General features: G+C 43.5%; 1 protein-coding gene across 1 annotated transcript in view; it reads right to left on the reverse strand.

Annotated features, from left to right (window-relative positions):
- CC2D2A (coiled-coil and C2 domain containing 2A) overlaps positions 1–2,599 on the reverse strand; it is a 124,446-nt gene extending 121,847 nt beyond the window's left edge. Inside the window, exon 1 of the mRNA XM_060188318.1 lies at positions 2,462–2,599. The gene's annotated coding sequence lies outside the window, so the exon portion shown is untranslated. The remainder of the gene's footprint in view (positions 1–2,461) is intronic.
- Between the last annotated feature and the right edge of the window lie 18,793 nt (positions 2,600–21,392).

Raw genomic sequence — 21,392 nt, forward strand, 5'->3', positions numbered from 1 at the left:
CAGGTGGGAACAAGGGGGCTTGAACCTGTATCCTTGTACCTTGTAGCATGTCCATTCAACTGGGTGTGCTGCTACCTATCATCATCATCATTGTCATCATTATTATTAATTTTCGTGCTGGGAAGCAAATCCAGGGCCTCACACATCTGTGATGCCACTGAGTTCCCTCTTGGACCATTTATTTTATTTTATATTTTGAAAGAAAGAGAGAACAGGCAAAGCTCTGCTCCATGTTTCCTGGAATTCTGTGGACGCTGCGTGGTGCCCATGGTTGAAGCCAGGACCAGATCCATACTAAGGCATGCACTCTACCTGCTGAACCATCTTCTAGGCCCTTCAGTCTAGGTTTCATAATAGCACTTCCAGTTTGGTCATGTTCACATCACCTTACACAGGAGGAGACAGAGGTTTCCTCTGAGGTTAATCACTGACAGATCCTGCGATCTGCCTGGGGCTGTCACAGCCTGTTACATTCAGTCTGACCCCCCAAGTCTGTGACTCCAGATCCTTCCCTCCTGCCTCTCCACTTCTGTGTCACTGATTAGTACTGCTTTGGTAATGACATCAGTCACTAATCTAAGCTCCCAATTCTGGAGATATTTACAGTGGACAATGTAGGAGGGGCGTCTCGGCTGCTTCCGGTCAATGCAAGAAATTTCTTCTTTTTTTTAAAAATTTAATTTTATTTTATTTATAAAGAGGAAACACTGACAAAACCATAGGATAAGAGGGGCACAACTCCACATAATTCCCACCACCAGAACTCCGTATCCCATCCCCTGCCTTGATAGCATTCCTATTCTTTATCCCTCTGGGAGTATGGACCCAAGGTCATTTTGTTTAGCTTTATATATTAACTCTCATTTCAGCCACCAAGTTCCAGATGCTAGCATGATGCCAACCTGACTTCCCTGGACAGACAACCTCACCAATGTGTCCTGGAGCTCAGATTCCCCAGAACCCTGCCCCACTAGGGAAAGAGAGAGGCAGGCTGGGAAAATGGATTGACCTGTCTTTCTTTTACTCAATGCAGAAAACCCAAGCCATCCTTCAAGGGAAGTACTGAGACCTTCACTCCAATAAATGGGCCATCCTGAGGGCCACCAAAAGGTCAGAGTCACACCCTGAGGCTCTTGTGACAAATCCTAGGGGAGGCGGGAAAGGGAGTGAGGGCCCCTGAGGACTGCAGGATGGGTTCCAAGCACATGACCATAACACACTAGGGGCACACTTCCAGCACAGACAGACCTGGGTTTGCAGAGCGAGTAAGGTTCTTATAAAAAGACATATGGACCTGGATTCAAATTCCTTCTCAGCCTATCAGCTATGTAGCCTTGGAGCCCTGCCTTCTATCTGAGACATATTTCTCTCTCTCTCTCTCTCAGAGATTTGAACTTGGGTCCTTACGCACTGTAATGTGTGCTTATCCAAGTGTGCCAACAACCAGCCCCTTCCCCTCTCTTTTCTAGCCCTGCTTTATCTCAACAAAGGCTTGTTTCTCTGAAACATGGCTGTCACTCTTGTGATTCTTCTCCATAGATATGAGCCTGGAACTCTACCAGTGGCACTTGGAGGGGACTTCTGTGTCCTTTTGTCCTGTTCCCTCCTGCTACCATATCTCCCGTTTTATCACCAGGATAAAGCTAAAGCCTCCCTAGATGGAATCCACCACGTTCTGAGTCTTTTCTAAGTCTTGGCCCATTGCACTCTTTTTTTCTAACCTGTATTTAGGACTGCCCTCCTATCAGCCCCACACGTCTGCCCTGACTAAGTTCATTTTTGCATACTCTTTGCTCAAGTGTGGAGTCTGGTGCAGTGTTGAAACTCCAGGAGTGTTCAAATGCGTGAGCCTTGGGATGCAGAGCAATTTTGCTCTGGCAAACAGGCCATTATGTGCAGAAAAAGGTTACAGGGCAATGCAATCAGGCTCCCATTTCTGCCCCCGCCCCCCCCAACCTCTTTCAGTGTCTCTTGGCAATGAAGGGAAGCCATCCACTGTAATTACAGAACAGATTCTCTTGCCACCATTAGGAAAGGGATTTGCTGCTCAACTTTTGCCTAAAACAACCCTTCCTCTGAAGCCTAGGACAGTGAAGTCTGCACTAGCAGACTAAAGGTTCCAGCAAGGCAGGATGTTGTAAACACTTCCTCCCTGGACGACAGAAGACAGGAATGTGGCAGGATGGCAGGGAGATCTGGGAAGGGAACAGGGCCTGGCTAGGAGAGCTCTTACTCCAGGGCTGGACCAGCACTTCCTGCCACCCCAAGGCGGCAACTTAGAGCCTTTAAAGCCGCTTTTCATTTCCAACAAACTGTAAATAAGGCTTAGCAGCAAAGCCTGAAAGAACAGTTGTCTGCAGGTGAGCATGGGGTGGGGAGGCTGCACTCTGCCCAGCAGCTGAGCCACTGAAGGGACACAGTCGCTGAGCCTAGCAGAAACCTCTGGAAAAGCTCTCTTTACCTGAAGGAACTTGCCAAAAGCACTTTGAAGAAGCCGCTCCCTGAGATGAAGGGAAAGTGGAGCCAGCAAACTTCTCAGAGTCCAAAGGTCAGGGGCGATCCTTCCTAGAAGCTGCAGCCAGGTCTCTGAACAAAAACACCAGCTTAGCAACCCGTTCCCAGGGCAGGGCTTGGGTGGCTTTTTTTTTCTTTTAAAGAGACAGATCACATCTTGCTATTGAGGTGTGTGTGTGTGTGGGGGGGCACAAAGAGCCGGGGTAAGCCAAGAAATAGCAGCCTTGGGGGGGGGAGGGGGATGCAGTGGAGGCAAGAGGACAAAGGGAGATTGACCTGGGGTAACCTGGGCAGGAATCAGGTCAGGCTCTAAGAGCCTGCCCCTCCTTCTCCCCCTGGATCACAAGGGTCACAGGTCACCATGCATTTCCGGGGAGGATGCTGGGGAGGAAGTTAAAATCCTGGAAGATCTCAGTTCATGGCAGTTTCAGGCTATCTTCTTGCCAACAGGTGTTTCAGGGCATCAGAGTAGAAGAATGCAGAGGCCTGAATATTTCAGAGCTTCCTCTGCTGAATCTCATGATAACTGCTGAGGGGGAGAAGAAAAAACTTATGGCTGAAGAAACACAAAAGGAATGTGTACCTGAACTGGCAAAGCTGAGGGCGGACCCCAGGCTGCGTGGAGAGACAAGGAGGGAAGTCCACATTAGTCCATGTGTGTTTCTGTATCAGGGTGTGTGTGTGTGTGTGTGTGTGTGTGTGTCTGTGTGTGTGTGTGTGTGTGTGTGTGTCTGTGTGTGTGTCTGTGTGTGTGTGTGGAACAGGGCAAAGGACACAAAGGTCCCATCCAAGCTCTGCTGGGAGGGTTCTTAGATTGACATGTATATGGAAGAATCACTAGAGAGACAGCCATGTTTCAGGGAGATGAATACTTATTAAGATAAAGCAGGGATAGAAAAGAGAGGAAACTACAAACTTTAGAGGCATGCAGATCAGAGAGAGAGAGAGAGACTGAGACTCCTGGGCCCTGTTTGAGTCTTCTAGCTTTTTTAGTGGGTTCTAGAGAAGCTGAAGTTGGACCCTGAAGGGATTAACTTTAGCCATTGTCTCCAGGTGCTCATATCTGCATTTGATTAATTAATTAATTAATTAATTAATGCCTCCAGGTTTATTATTCAGGCTCAGTGCTGGCACTATGAATCTCGTGCTCCTGGTGATCTTTTTTTTTTTTTTTTCCATTTTATTGGATAAGACAGAGAGAAATTGAGAGAGGAGGGGGAGACTGAGAGACACCTGCAGACCTGCATCACAGCTTGTCAAGTGTCCCCCCCCCTGCAGGCGGGGAGCCTGGGGTTTGAACCCAGATCCTTGAGCAGGTCCTTGACTTTAGTGTACCACTTCCTGGCCCACTCACTCACCTGCATTTTATGGCCTCAACAGTCAGGTGGAGAGGGAGATGCTGCCACCATGCGGACATCGTGGTTCTGGCCCCTCTTCCTGTGTCCCTACAGGGTGCAGGGCGGGGCTGCTAGTGTCCTTCCAGAAGACTTTCCTAAGCACCCTCTTTAACTAATAGGTAGCCACAAGGCAGAAGAAATAGACTGGTCCTCTCTTCAGAGTTCCAGAGAGTCTCAGTGTTTGGTTCAACAGTTTTACCAGTTGCTTGACAGGGTAACACTCATGGGAAGAAGGGTCTGACCACTAGACTTGTGCTAAGGAAACTTCTAAGTGTGACCTCCCTTCCTGTGTGTGTAATGCTTCCAGAAACTAAACCAGTTAGCAGGAGTGGGACCTTCCCCTACACACTGAAATTACTTTTGAAATGAAAGCATTGTTCAAAAGTATCACCTCTTGCAAAGATTCTCATGCATTCAAAATGAGTGACTCTTGTCTATTTGTTTCAGATAAAAAATGCAAAGGTTTCATTCTATAACCTTAAGGGTCGCTAGCAGTCTAAAGAGGTTTCAATCAAGAATGAGTCTTGAATCATGTCCCACCAGGTTTTTGAAGTAATCCTTCATCTCTTAATGTAGTGAATTACGTTAACAGGGTGTTTTCATTCTTATGGTTTTTTTAAATGTTCAAAGATTAGTTATTTAAAAATAGCATTTTCAAAGGATATATTTTATTGATTGCTAGAGGAGTTGGTCAGAGCACTGTTTATATTCCCTGATAGGAATCTAATCCAGGTCCTCAGACATGCAAGCCCTGTGTTTGAACACTGACGCTCCATCCTCTGCCTCTTAAATTGGCTTTTAAAGTCAGGCTTTTCTTGAACCTCTAGATGTCAGATTTAGTTCATTTTTAATTTTAAATTTATTTATTTGCTAGAGACAGCCAGAAATCAAGATGGAAAGGGAGTGATAGAGAGGGAAAGAGAAAGAAACACCTACAAAACTGTTTTACCACTTGTGAAGGAACTGGGGACTCAAACCTGGGTCCTTGCTCATTGTAGTAACATGTGTGCTCAACCAGGTGCACCACTACCCAGCCCCTAGATGCCAGACCTAGTCATTAGCATTTACAAAGGATATATATACATACATCTATGTCTATGTCTATGTCTGTATCTATATATCTCCTTTGTGTTCAGATGGTTTGGCCTATTGTTTCACATTTCATGTGTTGCTCTTACGGATAAAAGAGATTTTAATCTAAAATAAGTCAGGCTCTCTCTTTCTTACATTTGTTCTGTAATCTTGCCCCATTAAACCATTTGAGTCCAGAGACGCCTAGTTTTTTTTTGTAGTAAAACATATGTGACAAATTTGCCATTTGGGGGGGACCAGGAGGTGGCTTGTCTTGTGGAGTGCCCATAACACCATCCCCAAAGACTCAAGTTTGAGTCCCTACTTACCACATGGAAGCACCCACCCTGGGAAGCTTCACCAGGGCAGACTCTGTCGCTCTTTGTCTTTCACTCTCTAGCTAGAAAGAAAGAGAGAAAGAAATAAAGAAAGAAAGAAAGAGAGAGGGGGGAAAGAAAGAAAGAGACAAAGAAGGAAAGGAAAAAAGAAAGAAAGAAGATGATAAAAGAAAAAATGGCTGTGGGGCTGGGTGGTGATGCGCTTAATTGAGTGCACATGTCACAGTGCTTAATGACCTAGGTTTAAGCCCCCGGTCCACACTTGCAGGATAAAAGCTTCATGAGCAGTGAAGCAGGGCTGCAGGTGTCTCTCTGTCTCTCTTATACCCTGTCTCCCCCTTCCCTCTCAATATTTGGCTATCTTTATCAAATAAGTAAAGATAATAAAAAATAAAATAAATGGCCATTGAGAGCAGTGGATTCATGCACATACTGAGTATTTCCAGAGATAACCCTGGTGGACGATGATGATGATAACAATGCTATTTTGGGTAATTCAGTGATATTTATTGGATTCACAGCATTGTACAACCGTCACAGGCCACTCTTTATTTCCAAAACTTTTTATCTCCCCAAACAGAAACTCCATATGAATTAGATAGTAATACCTCCCCACCCCCAGAGCAGTAATCTCTGATCTGTTTTCTGTCTCTGTGGACTTGCCTCATCTAGATATTTCATGTGAGTGGAATCTACAATCTCTGTCTTTTGTGTCTAGCTTAATCCACTCTGAATAATGCTTTCCAAGTTCATTCCTGCCATCTGTTGCTCCATGCAGCATTCAAGCTGAAGGCTGTGAACAGATCCACTGCATTTTGTAATCCCTTCATCTGCTGATGGACACTTGGGCTAGCTCCATTTTTTGGGTAGTGTATGAATAAAGCTTCAATGCAAGTGTTTATATGAGATCTTGTTTTCAATTTTTTTACTTGTTGAAGTTTTATTTATTAATGACATATGAGAGAGAGAGAGAGAGAGAGAGAGAGAGAGACCAAAACTCCATTCTGGCATGTGTAATGACAGGGACTGAATTCAGTAGCTTATTCTTGCAAGTCCAATGTTTTATCCACAGTGCTACTTCTTGGCCCATGCAGTTCTTGCTAAAAACAGTTTTATAGATTTTTTTTTAAAAAAAAGTCTTTTGTTTCGTTGTTGGTGTTGCATCGCAGGAGAGAGAGAGAGAGACCAGGAACTCGTGGCAGAGCGGGAATGCAAATCTTTATTCATGTGGATGCCCCAGATTCGGGTATGAGCACAGCGGGTTTAGGCCAGGTGGAGCTAGCAAAATGGCCGCCTCCGCTATGCATGCCAGCCCTTCTCCAGGCCTTCTCTAGGTTGGGATGTGGAAGAGAAAAAAGGGGCAAAATTAGGAACAGCAGTGGGTTTTATAGGGTAAAAATGGAAGTGGCAAGTTGGGAAGGAATTGGCTAGGGAAGAAGGTGGAGAAAAGAAAAAGGCATTCTGGGAACTTCCTTAGTTGCGGTTGCTATAGTTTTAGCTGGCAGGAATTAGCTGAGGGGATAACATGGTGGGGGATATGTAAATAATACTTGCATGGAAATATAATGGTTTGTGGGCCCTGCCAATGTTCAACCCCATCTGTACAATATCCCAACATTTCGTCATTGGGGCATCACTGTTCTGGGTCAACAACTCTTTCTTTCTTTCATTCATTCATTCTTTCTTCTTTCTTTTTTCTCTCTCTTTTTTTCCCCCAGGGCTTGGTCCTGGCACTAGGAACCAATTACTTTGATGGCCATTTCTCTCCTCTTTTTTTCTTTCTATTTTATTTTATAGGACAAAAAGAAATTGAGTGGGGCAGGGAAATAGAGAGGGAGAGAAAATGAAAAATGCCCAAGATCTACTTCTCTGCTCATGAATCATTTCATCCTCCCTGCAGGTGGGGGTGGGGGCAGAGGCTTTGATCCCGATTCTAATTGGGAGTGCCACCACCCAGCCCCCTGGCTTAACTTTTTCAGATAGAGTTTGGGACAGAGAGAGTGAAAAATGAGAAGTCTGGGAAGACACCACGGCACTGAAGCTTCTGGGGCTAGGTGGTAGTGCACCCGGTTGGTGCTCACATTACTGTGCACAAGGACCTGGGTTTGAGCCCCAGGTCCCCACCTGTGGGGGAGGGGGAGAAACTTTTTGAGTGATGAAGCAGGTCTGTAGGTGTCTCTCTGTCTCTCTCCTCTATCTCCCCCTCCCTTCTCCATTTCTCTGCCTCTATCTAATAAACACAATTTTAAAGAAATGATAAACTTAAAAAAATAAAAAAGCTACTGAAGCTTTCACCAGTGCACTGGGGGTGAGGCCTGAACTAGGATCACATGTTTGATGGAACAGGTGCACTATCCAGGTGAACTATCAGTATGCTGACATTCCTATTTATTCTTTAAAATCAAATTTTGATTTACAATTAACTTACCTGTCTTCGGTTCCTTGGGCATGTATCTAGGAGTCCACGCTTTTCTTTTAGAAGAATAGTCACACTGTTTTTCATGATATTCTTATTCCAGGGATCAGGGTTATAATTCCCTACATTATTACCAAGACTTGCTACTTTCTTTTTTTCTTGGCAGTAACCAGCCTGGGCAGTATGAAATAACATTTCACAATGGTTTTATTTAGCTTTTCCCTGTGGAAGGGACATGAAACTTTGTAACTCAATGTGTTTAACGACTAGCTATAGTGTTACATATGTATATGTGTTCGGTAGTGCAGTGGATTAAGTGCATGTGGAACAAAGTCCAAGGACTGCTGTAAGGATCCTGGTTCGAGCCCCTGGCTTTCCATCTGCGGGGGTGGGAGGAAGTTGCAGTGAAGCAGGTCTGCAGGTGCCTGTCTTTCTCTTTCTCTGTCTTCCCCTACTCTCTCAATTTCCTTCTGTCTTATCTAACAACAACAACAGCAATAACAACAATAACAACAACAAGGGCAACAAAAATGTGAAAAAATGGCCTCCAGGAGCAGTGGATTTGTAGTGCAGGCACCAAGCCCCAGCGATAATCCTGGAGGGTAAAGATTAGATTTTAAGGAAGTCAGGCAGTAGAGCAGCAGGTTAAGCGCAGGTGGTACAAAGCACAAGGACTGGCATAAGGATCCCAGTTCGAGCCCCCGGCTCCCCACCTTCAGGGGTGTAGCTTCACAAGTGGTGAAGCAGGTCTGCAGGTGTATATCTTTCTCTCCCCCTCTCTGTCTTCCCCTCCTCTCTCCATTTCTCTCTGTCCTATCCAACAATGATGACATCAATAATAATTACAACAATAAAACAATAAGGGCAACAAAAGGGAATAAATAATAAGTAAAATAAAAATAACTAAAAAAATAGGTTTAACAATTCTTCATTGTTCAGCTTTTGTATATTTGTATTTTTAAGAAATAGCCCTTTTCTTCAATTTCCCACAACTCAGAATCCATCTGTAGTTCAAAGCAATTGTGTTAGATAATCCCATTTGGAAACCATTTGTTATGCATCAATAGAAACTGTAGTGGGCATATTACTCAACAAAATAATGACCAAACTGTAATACTTATCAATAGTAAGTTATTATGCATAAATAATAGTCTAGTAGTGATAGGTAACAGGTATGTCATAAGGAACTTAGAAATAAATTAGATAATGAGGACATATACGTTTTGTTATTATTATTTATGGAGAGAACTAATGATTTACAGTAAACAGTAAATACAGTCATTGATACATATGTAAAATTTCTCTACTTTCAGCAAAACACCCTAACCCTCTGCCTAGGTCCTCCTCCACCATCAGCACCAGGACCTGAAAGTCCACCCACTCCCCTCTGAGTTCTGTACTTTGGTGCAATACACCAAAACCAGTCCAAGTTCTGCTTTGCGTTTCCTCTTCTGTTATTATTTCTCAACTTCTGTCTAGACACATGTTTTTTTTTTTTAATTACTATACCTTTAAAGTGGAGAGATATATTAATGCCTTCAAGCACTGTGGAACTAAAGCATGACATATCTATGATCTCTTTGGGGCATTAAGACCTTGTAATAAGTGTGGAAAAACGATAGATTTTTCCATGCGATGAGACCATTATCCATATTGTCTTAACAGTATTTTGTTTAGGTCATTTAGTGACTAAAACATGCTTCCCACCTGGCCCCATGGAACCAGGTTTCAGCTTTAGATGGAAGAGTCATTCCTGCTGGATTCTTGGAGTTTTCTGATTGTGGCTGATTCATTCTCCATGAAAGAAACACGATACATCACAATGGAAATCACATTTTGGAAGTTGGGTGGTGGTACACCGGGTTAAGCGCACACACATAGTACGAAGCTCAAGAACCCGGGTTTGAGCTCCTGGTTCCCCGCCTGCAGGTGGGTGGCCTTGCAAGCAGTGAAACAGGTCTGTCTGCAGGTGTCTATCTTTCTGTCTCCCTCCCTATCTTCCCATTCTCTCTCAATTTCTCTCTGTCCTATTAAAAAAAAAAAGAAAAGAAAAGCCATTGGAGCAGTGGATTTGTAGTGCAGGCACTGAGTCCCAGATAACCCTGGAGTCAAAAAAAAAAAAAAAAAGGGGAGTTGGGCGGTAGCGCAGCTGGTTAAGCGCAGGTGGCGCAAAACACAAGGACTGGCATAAGGATCCCAGTTCGAGCCCCTGGCTTCCCACCTGCAGGGGAGTTGCTTCATAAGCAGTGAAACAGTTCTGCAGGTGTCTATCTTTCTCTCCCCCTGTCCCTCATCTCTCCATTTCTCTCTGTCCTATCCAACAATGACATCAATAACAATGACAGTAATAACTATAACAATAAAACAACAAGGGCAACAAAAGGGAATAAATAAATACATATTTAATAAAAAAAAAAAAGAAAAGAAGAAAACACACATCACTAATGTATGACTCACCTTGGAAACCAAAGAATCCCTACATTCTTTTAGGCCGAGATCTTCCAGCTTTCACTTATAGCCTGAGATTGGCTGACTTCTCTCCATCTCCCCCTGAAATGTGACATGACCTCCAGGATGTCCAGTCTCCTATTTCAGCAGAAAAGGGAAACACTCATTTAACTGCAGTATGTTGGCCACAGAGCCTATTTTTATTTTACAGATAGTAAAGCACTTTTATTTTCTTCCCCCAGGGCTGTGATTTCCAACACATTTCATAGTGCCATACTTTCTTCTCATTTCACAGTCATCTTGTCTTCTTTCCTAAGCGAGCTGCCTGAACTTTTGATAATAGAAGCCACTGAGATTCATTTTATTTAGAGATGTTGAAGCATAATTTGAAATGACTGCATATGCTTTCACATGGCAGAGAAAACTGCCACTCCTGTAGGAGTGGAGGCTCCCATTTCTGATCTTGGCAAGGTTATTCTCTCACATTTTTTACATTTTTTCAACCTTCAGCTACTTCTAAGTATGACCAGCCTCACTAGTTGATTGCAGAAAAATCACCACACACCCTACAGTTTCTTGTTAGTTACTTGAAGATATATCTGCCTTAATTCTCATGCAGGATACCCACCTCTACTCTCCCTTGAAGCCTCATTTTCACTCGAGTTCTTTAAAAAAAACTTTAAGGGGCTTACAGATGTGGTTTGAAGGGTGGTCTCATGTCCAGATGCCAGTGGAGAGAGAGCAGAAGAATCTAGTTTCTCTGTTGTGGGGGCATGTTGCCTTAAGGGAACAATTAGCAAAGTTTGAGGACCTTTTAGTTGTAACTAGAGGAAATGTGCTATTGACATCTAGTGGATAAAGGTCATATAATGCACAGTACCCCCCCCCCCAACTATCTGGTCCAAAATGTCCTTTGAAATACCTTGGTGTCTCCAATATAGTTTAAACTGATTAGGTCTGCCACTGTGGCCAGCTTCTCTAAAGCATCACTAGTAGAGAGTTCAAGTGTTTCATCAGTCACTGGTAAACGTTTGCCAAGCATTTGAACTTTATCCCTGAAAAAAAAAGTATAAAAACTGGATACCACTTTTCACACTGCCACAAATCCCATGTGACAGTGGCCTGGTCTCCAGGTCGCCAAAGTGGGGGCTGGGATCAGAAGGCATCAATGGGGTTTACAGTCAACAATATTTATACCCCTTTCCCATATTAGGGAGCTACTCACTTCCCTGATCCTGCTTTCTGGTCCTTTTCCCAGCTATAACATCATCTCCTCAGACAATAATTAGTATTCACCTGCATATCAGATTTCAGGCTCAGGCAAAAAACAAACAAACAAACAAACAAACACACTAGTATAGCCACAGGCCCTTTGAAATATAACTAAAATATGCCTACTACAAAATGGAGTACCCCCCAACACTTCATCTGCATTTTCCCAGCCTTTAGGTTCATGATTGTTCAACAATTTGTTTGGCTTTGTATAAGTACCGCACACTAACCGATTGCACCACTGGAGCTCCAATTTGTTTGGCTTTGTTTGTTAACTCTCTTTTCAGCCACCAGGTTCCAGATGCTAGCAGGATGCGACCAGACTTCCCTGGACAGATAACCCCACCAATGTGACTTGGAGCTCCACTTCCCCACTGCCCTTCCCCACTAGGGAAAGAGAGAGGCAGACTGGGAGTATGGACCGACCCGTTAATGCTCATGTTCATCGGGGAAGCAATTACAGAAGCCAGACCTTCCACCTTCTGCATCCCACAAGGATCTTGGGTCCATGCTCCCAGAGGGCCAAAGAATATGAAAGCTATCAGGGGAGGGGTTGGTATACAGAGGTCTGGTGGTGGGAATTGTGTGAAGCTGTACCCCTCTTATTCTATGGTTTAGTCAATGTTTCCTTTTTATAAATAAAAAATTTAAAAAAGTATTAAAAAAAAAAGAAAAGAAAAAGTCACGCTACCGCTGCCCTGAGAACCAAGATTCTGTCTCTGGCTTCTTCCCACTTGAGACTGTCACCTGCAGATTCATTCCAGCTCCAGGCACCACACACTTGCTTAAGTGACTCGAAACTCGTGGATTTACTTTCCTTTCTGTGAGATTGAGTGAAATCTGTTCACATCGTGGAAAGACACACAAATGTGTGTACTTCATAAATTAATGCTAAGAATTTTGCTTACAACTGTGATGAGATAATCTCAAGCAACAACTATACTCCTGTCTCCCTCATCCCCACCATCTGACATCTGAGCTCTGATTGAAGCCAGGATCTCTAACACACACACACACACACACACACACACACACACACACACACACACACACACACACACACACACTTACTTCTCTTTTTGTTATTGCTGTTTGATAAACTTCATTAGGACCATTCAAGATTATCACAGATGTTTTATTGCAGAGGGAGAGATCAGTATCTATGTCTAATCTCTTTTGTCCCAGGAGGTTTCTTTGTCACTTTGCATATGTAATCATTGATGTCAAAGGCTACTAGATAGTTTTGGAGGTCATGTCATGGAAGATGTTAAGTATTTTCATTGCCCAGGGCAGTGGGTGCCCCCTTTGGGGTGTGTGTGTGTATGTGTGTGTGTGGGAGGGGCAGAGAAGAGAAACCACCCAGAGTACTGCTCTACCATTTACTGTGCCATTTTATTTTTGTATTTCTTGCCTTAACAAATAACTTCCAAGAAAAAAAAAATCACTTCCAAGACCTAAAAAGACATCATAAAGTACCTAATGAAATAGTTTCTACTTAGACCTAGATACCCTCCTCACCTACTTCCTATTACACTTTTCTCAGTAACTCTAAAGCTAACCTTAGCAAAGTAAGGACTATAAAAGCTGAATAAGGGCAAGAGACTGGCATACTTTAATGATGACTCTTTAGTCACTATCAGGCCACCCCATCAGCTGGGGTCCTAGATGGGGAGTCCTGGGATTCCCACACAGACATGATGAGCCTAGACCTCGAATAGATCCCTCTCTCCACTGTCACTGGTCATCTCTATCAGGAACAACACAATGGACCCCTTTGGGGGCCCTCATAGGACCTTGCCCTCAAGGTGGATCAACAATGGTAGAGAATGTTCCATCCTCTGAAGGGGACTTGGGTAACATTCTCTATCTACCACCTGAGGAAGATGGGTCCTGAAATTGGGGCAGCTTGGAATGTTCCTACTCATGACAATAGAATGTGAGTTCAGGTCTACATAGGCTCCTAAGCTGGATATGGGCTCCAGATCAAATCGATGGGGTTTACAATCAACAATATTTATATACTTTTCCCATATTTGGGAGCTACTCTCTTCCCTGATCCAGCTTTCTAGCCCTTTTTCCAGCCATGTCATCATCTCCCCAGACAATAAATTGGGTCCACCTGCTTATCAGATGCCAGGCTCAGGCAAAAACTAATAAAGTCATGTACCCTTTGGAATATACTTAAAATAGACCTACTAGCCATTTCCAAAACAGAGACACCAAATGTTCATCTGCAATATTCCAGCCTTTAGGTTCATGATTAGTCAACAATTTGTATGGCTTTATATGTTAACTCTTCTTTAGCTACCAAGCTCCTGTTGCTACCATGATATAAACTGGACTTCTCTGGGCAGATGACCCCACCAATGTGTCCTGGAGCCCCAATTCACCAGATCCCTGATCCAATAGGGAAAGAGAGAGACAGGCTTGGAGTATAGATCAACCTGCCAATGCCCATGTTCAGTGGGGAAGTAATTACAGAAGCCAGACCTTCCACCTTCTGCACTCCATAATGATCTTGGTTCCATACTCCCAGATAAAGAATAGGGAAACTATCAGGGGAGGGGATGGGATACGGAGTTCTAGTGGTGGGGACTGTACCCTTCCATCCTCCTCCTCCTCCTCCTCTTCCTCTTCCTCTTCCTCTTCCTTTTCCTCCTCTTTCTCCTTCTTCTTGGTGTTCTCTTACACTGTAGGGATCAAACTCAGGACCTCAGGCATAGGAGGCATGCATTTTGTTTCCTGAGCTATCCCATTATTACCCTGGAAGAGGAACTTTTTTTATTAAGACCTTCAAGGTCTTTTTATTATTTTATATTTATTTATCTATTTTCCCTTTTGTTGTCCTTGTTGTTTTTTTTTGTTGTTGTCGTTATTATTGTTGCTGTTATTGATGTCGTCATTGTTGGATAGGACAGAGAGAAATAGAGAGAGGAGGGTAAGACAGGGAAGAGGAGAGAAAGATGCCTGCAGACCTGCTTCACCACTTGTGAAGCGATTCCCCTGCAGGTGAGGAGCCAGGGGCTCAAACCGGGATGCTTATGCCAGGTGCGCTTAACCTGCTGTGCTACTGCTCTACTCCCCTGCAGGTGGAGAGCTGAGGGCTCGAACTGGGATCCTTATGCCAGTCCTTGCACTTTGTGCCACCTGCACATAACCCGCTGTGCTACCTCCCGATAAAGAGGAACTTTTATATATGAGCGAGGCAATGGCAGGAAAGAAACTGAGCAAAAGATAAGACACCTCGTCTCCAGTTCTGTCACAGAACCACTGTCAATTTCTTTATAATCTTCCATGGATCCTTGTTTCCTCTTCTGTAATAAGAGTAGGCAGAGGAAGATGTCTGAAATTTGACCAAGCATCCGCTGGGATTAGGTCAAATTCTAGAAAATGTGTCCTCTGGTAGGCATCATTTTTGGCCACTAGAGGTCAGTGTCATAAAAAGTAAACAGGCTCCAATTACATACACTCTACCCATCCACACCCTCCTCAAAGCAAAAGCAGAAAGGATTCTTTTCTTACCTTTTCTTACCATGCTTTGGGATGGAAAAAGCATTTCCTAAGAAATCATTTTCCTTTTGACACACCAGAGCCTTGGTCTTGACCTTCTGAAATCTGTTCTGAACACTCACTGCAGAGTTGACCAGAAAAGCTGAGAGATGGGATGAGCTCAGGTTATTGAGGCCTTTGTGGTTTCTGAAGTCGGAAGTATGGAAGGCTCTGTGACAGGGCCAATGAATGACAGAAGATGACTGATTCATAGAACAGGCATGTTGATATAGTCAGTGGTGGGCTTATTGGACTCTGGTCACTGAGAATTAGAGGGAACACTGGTCTCCAGGAGTGGGCTGGGGAAGGCATTATTTCTAAAATGGAAAATTCTATTTATTTATTTATTTGTTTTGTAGGATGCAAAGATTGGGGGGGGCATAGAAAGGGAGAGAGAAAGAGTGACACCAGCAACATTGCTTCACCACTTCTGAAGTTTTCCTCTGAGGGTGAGGATAATGGGAGGGGGGATTGATTCTGGGTCTTTGCATATGGTAATAACCAAGTGTGCCACCACCTGGACCTGGACATTCTATTTTCTTTTCCTTCCTTCCTTCCTTCCTTTCTTTCTTTTCTTAAAAAAAAAAAAAACCCCAACATATTTATTTATTATTGGATTGAGACAGAGAGAAATTGAGAGGTGAATGAGAGAGATGCTTGCAGCCCTGCCTCACCACTAATAAAGCTTCCCCCTGCAGGTGGAGACTAGGGGCTTGAACCTGGGTCTTTGTACACTGTTGTGGGAGCACTTAACCAGGTGTGCCATTGCCTGGCCCCTGATATTCTTTTTTTAAATTATTTTTTAATTAATTAATTAATTAATTTTTTAATTTATAATTTTTTTTTTTGCTTCCAGGGTTATCACTGGGGCTCGGTGCCAGCACTACGAATCCACTGCTCCTGAAGGCTATTTTCCCCCATTTTGTTGTCCTTGTTGTAGTTGTTATTGTTGTTATAGCTGTTGTTGCATAGGACAGAGAGAAGTTGAGAGAGGAAGGGAAGACAGAGAAGAGAGGCGGAGAGAAAAATAGATACCTGCAGACCTGCTTTACCGCTTGTGAAGTGACCTCTGCACAGATGGGAAGCTGGAGGCTCAAATCAGGATTCTTATGCCTGTATTTGTGCTTTGCACCATGTGCGCTTAACCTGCTGCGCTATGGCCCAGCCCCCTCATTCTATTTTCTTATAGGCTTGAAATTGCAATTGCCAATGATTTCCTGCCTTGTTTTAGGATGAGGCGGAGTTCCTTTATTTCTCTGACTTGTGGGATGACAGTGGTGGTGTTCCCTAGTCCAATCTATTTCTCCAAAAGGGGTGGACCACTCACAGGGTACCCCCAGTCTTGGGATCCATGAGCTTAATGAGGGATGAGGCAGAGCTCGCTTCTCTCTGAGACTGAAGAGAAATCTTTAAGGTCTGCAGACAAGTATCTTCCCAGTTGGGACCTTGAGGGAGCTATTGCGAAGTCTATTTCAGCCTTGTTGCCAAGTTGCATTCTCTTATTTGTTGATACCATGAGGAAAACCAACCAGATGCCACTTCTGAGTTTATGTCCACATGGGCCTAGTATTTAGAGGAGAGGATGCAGTTACAGGGCAGCCATCTTACCACTGTAGGGAAGCCATCTTGTCTTCTCCCAACACTCACTATAGTCTTATTTGTGACAGGGTGCCTGTGGGCTGTAAGTAGGAGGAGGACTCAGGGCTGTCTTTGGAGACAAAGGATTTGGGGGAAGAATATCAATACAGCTCTCCTCCATGCATCATTATTTTTACAAGTGAAGTTAGAAAAAAAACTGAGAAATGAAGGAATAACTTGATATATTCATATGCTATTCCCTGGGTCCTGGCCATCTTGTCTACCAGCCATCTAATTACTATTTGTTCATACTCTCACCTTCTGGAATAAGTCAGGCAGTTGTGCTTGAATTTTTGTTGTAAAGACAATAGGACCAGAGTGTTTTCCATAGAAAATCCTAGCAGAGAGGGGTCAGGTGGTTGCATACCTGATTAAGTGTTCACATTACAGAGCTCAAGGGTTCAGTTTCAAGCCCCCATTCCCCACCTACAGGAGGAAAGCTTCAGGACTGGTGAAGCAGGGCTGCAAGTGTCTCTCTTGTCTCTCTTTCAATACCCCCTTTCCCCTCTCAGTTTCCTTCTGTCTCTATGCAGTAATAAAGAAAGAAAGGAAGGAAGGAAAGAAGGAAGAAAGGAAGGAAGAAAGAAAGAGGGAGAGAGGGAAGAAAGGAAGGGAGGAAGGAAAGAAGGAAGGAAGGGAGAAAGAAAATTCTAGCAGCATTCTGTCATTGTTTCAGAGCAATGCCAATCACAATAGATTTGGTGCAATGGGGCAATGTTCTCTGACACTGTGGTTTGTAGATTACAGAGACTGTTTATTCCTGCTGCTATTTTCAGGAAGGGCAGCATCCTACCAGCAAAAATAAAGCCCTTTTGCAATGTAAACACATCTCTGAGACGCCTTGGAGTTGATGATCTTTCTCCTTCTGGTGTTTTCAGGTCATTTCTTGCACTCCTGAAGAGATTAGACAAGTCTGTTCTTCCATGAATCCTGCTGCCTCTGTGATGGCTCTGGAGTGAAACCACAGATTCAGTCCTTCGCCTGTTTTGCTCATAAACACCTTTGCCACCCAAAAGTGTATTGGTTCTGAATGACTTCATACTGTGGCTAACCCAGTGGCTCTCCAGTTTTGGACTCATAAAAACACAGCAAAACGATGTCATTTCAAGAATCATTTCCTTCCCTATTGAAGGGAGGGTGGACTAAAAAACACATCAGCTAAGGTCATTTTGTTTTACTCTTGCCTTAAAGTATCTGCCTGAAAACTGGGAGGATTATAATGCTTCCCACCTCAATCTAAATTTGTTGGATACTTCTGTGTCTTCCATTAATCTTTTTTCATTGCAGTCTTTTAAGAACATAGTAATAGCCATTTCTCTGACTGTCCAAGAGTTTCTATAGAAAAAAATGATTTTTTTTTGTAAAATGTGTTTATTATAAACACTGAAAGTAAAGATCAAAAGGGAAGGCATTACACATTGGTGGGGTCATCTGTCCAGTGAAGTACATTTGGCATCATGTTAGCATCTGGAACCTGGTGGCTGAAAAAAGAGTTAACATATAGAGCCAAAAAAAAAATTGTTGACTAATCATGAACCTAAAGGCTGGAAAAGTTCATATGAAGAGTTGGAGGTGGAGGGACTCTCTATTTTGTATATAGTTAGTAGTCCTATTTTAGTTATATTCCAAAGAGCCCATGACTATACTAGTTTTTTTTTTCCTGAGCCTGACATATGATATGTAGGTGGGTGTAAGTTATTGTCTGGGGAGATGATGTCATGGCTGGAAAAAGGACCAGAAATCTGGGAATATAGTAGCTCCCAAAGAGAAGAAAGCTGGGATCAGGGAAGAGAGTTGCTCCCAACTATGGGAAAGGTTTATTGCCAGGATAGCCTGAGGGTGCTTCTTCCCAAGCAAGTGCTCTCTGGGTTGGAGAGAACTCAACTGGAGCCAACCTAGGCTGTTGCATGGGAGAGGGATCAGGAACTCATGCTGGGATATCATCGCAGGGATATCATCACAGGAGAGAGACTCTGGGACTCTCAGAACCGGAAGGCAATTCCAAGTGTGTTCAATCAGAAGAGCAGCTGTAAATATACTCGCCAAGTAGGGTGGAAACGGGATGTGACGTAGAGAGGGTGGAGCGAAAAGAGAGTGGTGGAAATCAGGGTGTGTCTAGGAGAGGGGGTAGAGCAAAAAGAGAGTATGAACCAGTGGGGATTAAACCAATGCCCTGTAGGCAGGGCGGTTCCCAGGTAACAGTGGTTATGTAAATAGACTGCAGAGTTAAGCTGGGGGAAGCTGGCATACTGCCCAACAGTTTATAAATATTGTTGACTGTAAACCTCACTGATTTGATCTGATCCTATCTGGGGCCCACATTCAGCTTATGAGCCTATGTGACCTCTGCATCCCTATAGATCTGACTTCACATTCTGTGGTCATGAGTGGGAATGTTCCAAGTAGCCCCACTTCCCCAGAACTCCACTCTACTAGGGAGAGAGAGGCAGGCTGGGAGTATGGATTGACCTGCCAATGCCCATATTCAGCAGGGAAGCAATTACAGAAGCCAGACCTTCCACCTTCCACACCCCATAATGACCCTGGGTCCATACTCCCAAAGGGATAAAGGATAGGAAAGCTATCTGGGGTGGGGATGGGATAAAGAGTTCTGGTGGTGGGAATTGTGTGGAGTTGTACTCCTCTTACCCTATATTTTTTTCAGTGTTCCTCTTTCTAAATAAAAATAAAATAATCTCCATTAATCACTGATTTTTATCCAGATTTTTTTCTATGCACATATTCAAACACACTTTAAATGATGAGATAACTACTGAAGGCATTTTTCAGCAACTTACTTTGTCCTATTTAATATTTCACAAGCAGCTCTGGATGCCAACACATTTCATCCTCATCACTTTTTTTAAAATAAGTGATTTAATGTTGATTAAAAAAATTATAAGGTAACAGGAGTGCAATTTCACACTGTTCCCACCACTAGAGTTCTGTGTTACCATTTTCTTTTTTTTGGAAATTGTAGTGATTCTCCCAATGCCACAGATATGGGTTGACTATTATTTCTATACCCGTCTGTTTATCTATCCATATTTTTGCTCATTTTTTCTACAGTTCTGCCTTCTCTTCCTCCCTAAGTCCCTCATCACTTTGCAAAGCACTGTGTATGTCCTAGTGGGCGAGAATATCGCAGCCCATTTAACTAGTACTCTTAGCAGGCACTTGGCTGTTTTTTTTTTTTTTTTTCAACTTCCCATATTATGGAACTTTTCTGCCAGACTCCTTTGACAATTAAACCTCTGCACACATTATGAATTATTTTCTTGGAATACAGCCTTAGGAATTGGAAGCATTGTGATGTTTGAGTCTTAGACAAAACAAGACAGAGATGTTTGGGTTCTAACAAGGGGGAGTTGGGGGGAGGGCAATGTTGCTGGTTGCTTCTCCTGTCTTCAGGACAGGGGTTCTTAGGAGGGAGCACTGACTGTGAAATGAGAATCACCATGTACTTGTGTCTGTATGACTCCTGAGATTTTAGAATGGCTGTTGGTAGGCAGTTAGATTGCAGGACCAAGTAGTACTCATCTTTTGGGCCTTAAATCCAGACCCCCTGCTCTGCTTACATAATCATTGTTTTGCTTGAAATATCCCTACCACGTTATCCCCTCAGGGTATTGCTAATTCAGTTAAAACCATCACAACAGTTGCTAAGGACGCTTCCACCTTCCCAGCATGCCTTTTGCTTCTCTCCACCCCCTTTCCTAGCCAGTCCCATTCCTGACTTGCCACTTCCATCTTTACCCTATAAATCCCGCTGCTATTCCAGTTTCATTCCTTTTTCTCTTCTGCTACCCGGCCTGGAGAAGGGCTGGTAGGCATAGTGGGAGGCGGCCATTTTGCTAGCTCAATGTGGCCTAAACTGCAGTGCCCACACTCAACTCTGGGGCATCTGCATGAATAAAGATTTGCATTCCTGCTCCACCATGAGTTCGTGGTCTCTTCTCTCTACCCCACAGTGCAACCAGGCACTCACTGGTGGCTCTCAACTGAGGACAATATTGCCCCTCAGGAGACATTTGACTGTGTTAGGAGAGACTTGCTCATGGTCAGAACAGGAGCAGAGATGCTGATACAGGCCCAACCAGAACACGTTTTTTCTTCCTTTGTCACCAAAACTCAATGAGTGCTGGACTCCTCTTTTTCTATGTATCATAGACAAAGAAAATTGTTATGTCTTGCTTTTTTTTCCCCACTCTCACTTACTTTCCTTAATGTAATCCTTTCTAGGCTCATCAATGCTGTCATCAAATGCATTTACTTTGCATTCTACACAAGAGATACATGCACTTTGATTTTGTATAGATAGAACTAACAGAGGGTACCTTTTGCTTTGGGCCACTCTTCATCCAAGCCCTCTTTCTTCTGAACATGGAGTCTCTATTTTCCTTTTGGCATACAGCATCTTTCTCACCTTTAGTATGCATGGTTTAGGTGGGTTTGCTAAAAAATATTCCCTGTCACTCAATCGGGCAACTGTGTAAAATCTAAGGAGACCAAATTATACCAGACTCCTTGCTCTTTGCAGGAACAAAGACTCTCACCAGGGGTCAGTGCCAAGCATGTGTGTCTGGTTGACCCAAGGTGAATCACGACTTTCTCTTGAGTTACTTGCTTACTTTCCTTTTGTGTTTGCTTTGCCCTTTGCTCCTCCCTTGCGTTTGTGTGACTGATGTGCTCTCTATGTCTTTCCTCTCTCTTTGGAAGTGACTTTAAATCCTCACGGAACAAGATGGC

This window comes from Erinaceus europaeus, chromosome 3, assembly GCF_950295315.1.
Source record: "Erinaceus europaeus chromosome 3, mEriEur2.1, whole genome shotgun sequence".
In the NCBI taxonomy this organism is placed as follows: Eukaryota; Metazoa; Chordata; class Mammalia; order Eulipotyphla; family Erinaceidae; genus Erinaceus; species Erinaceus europaeus.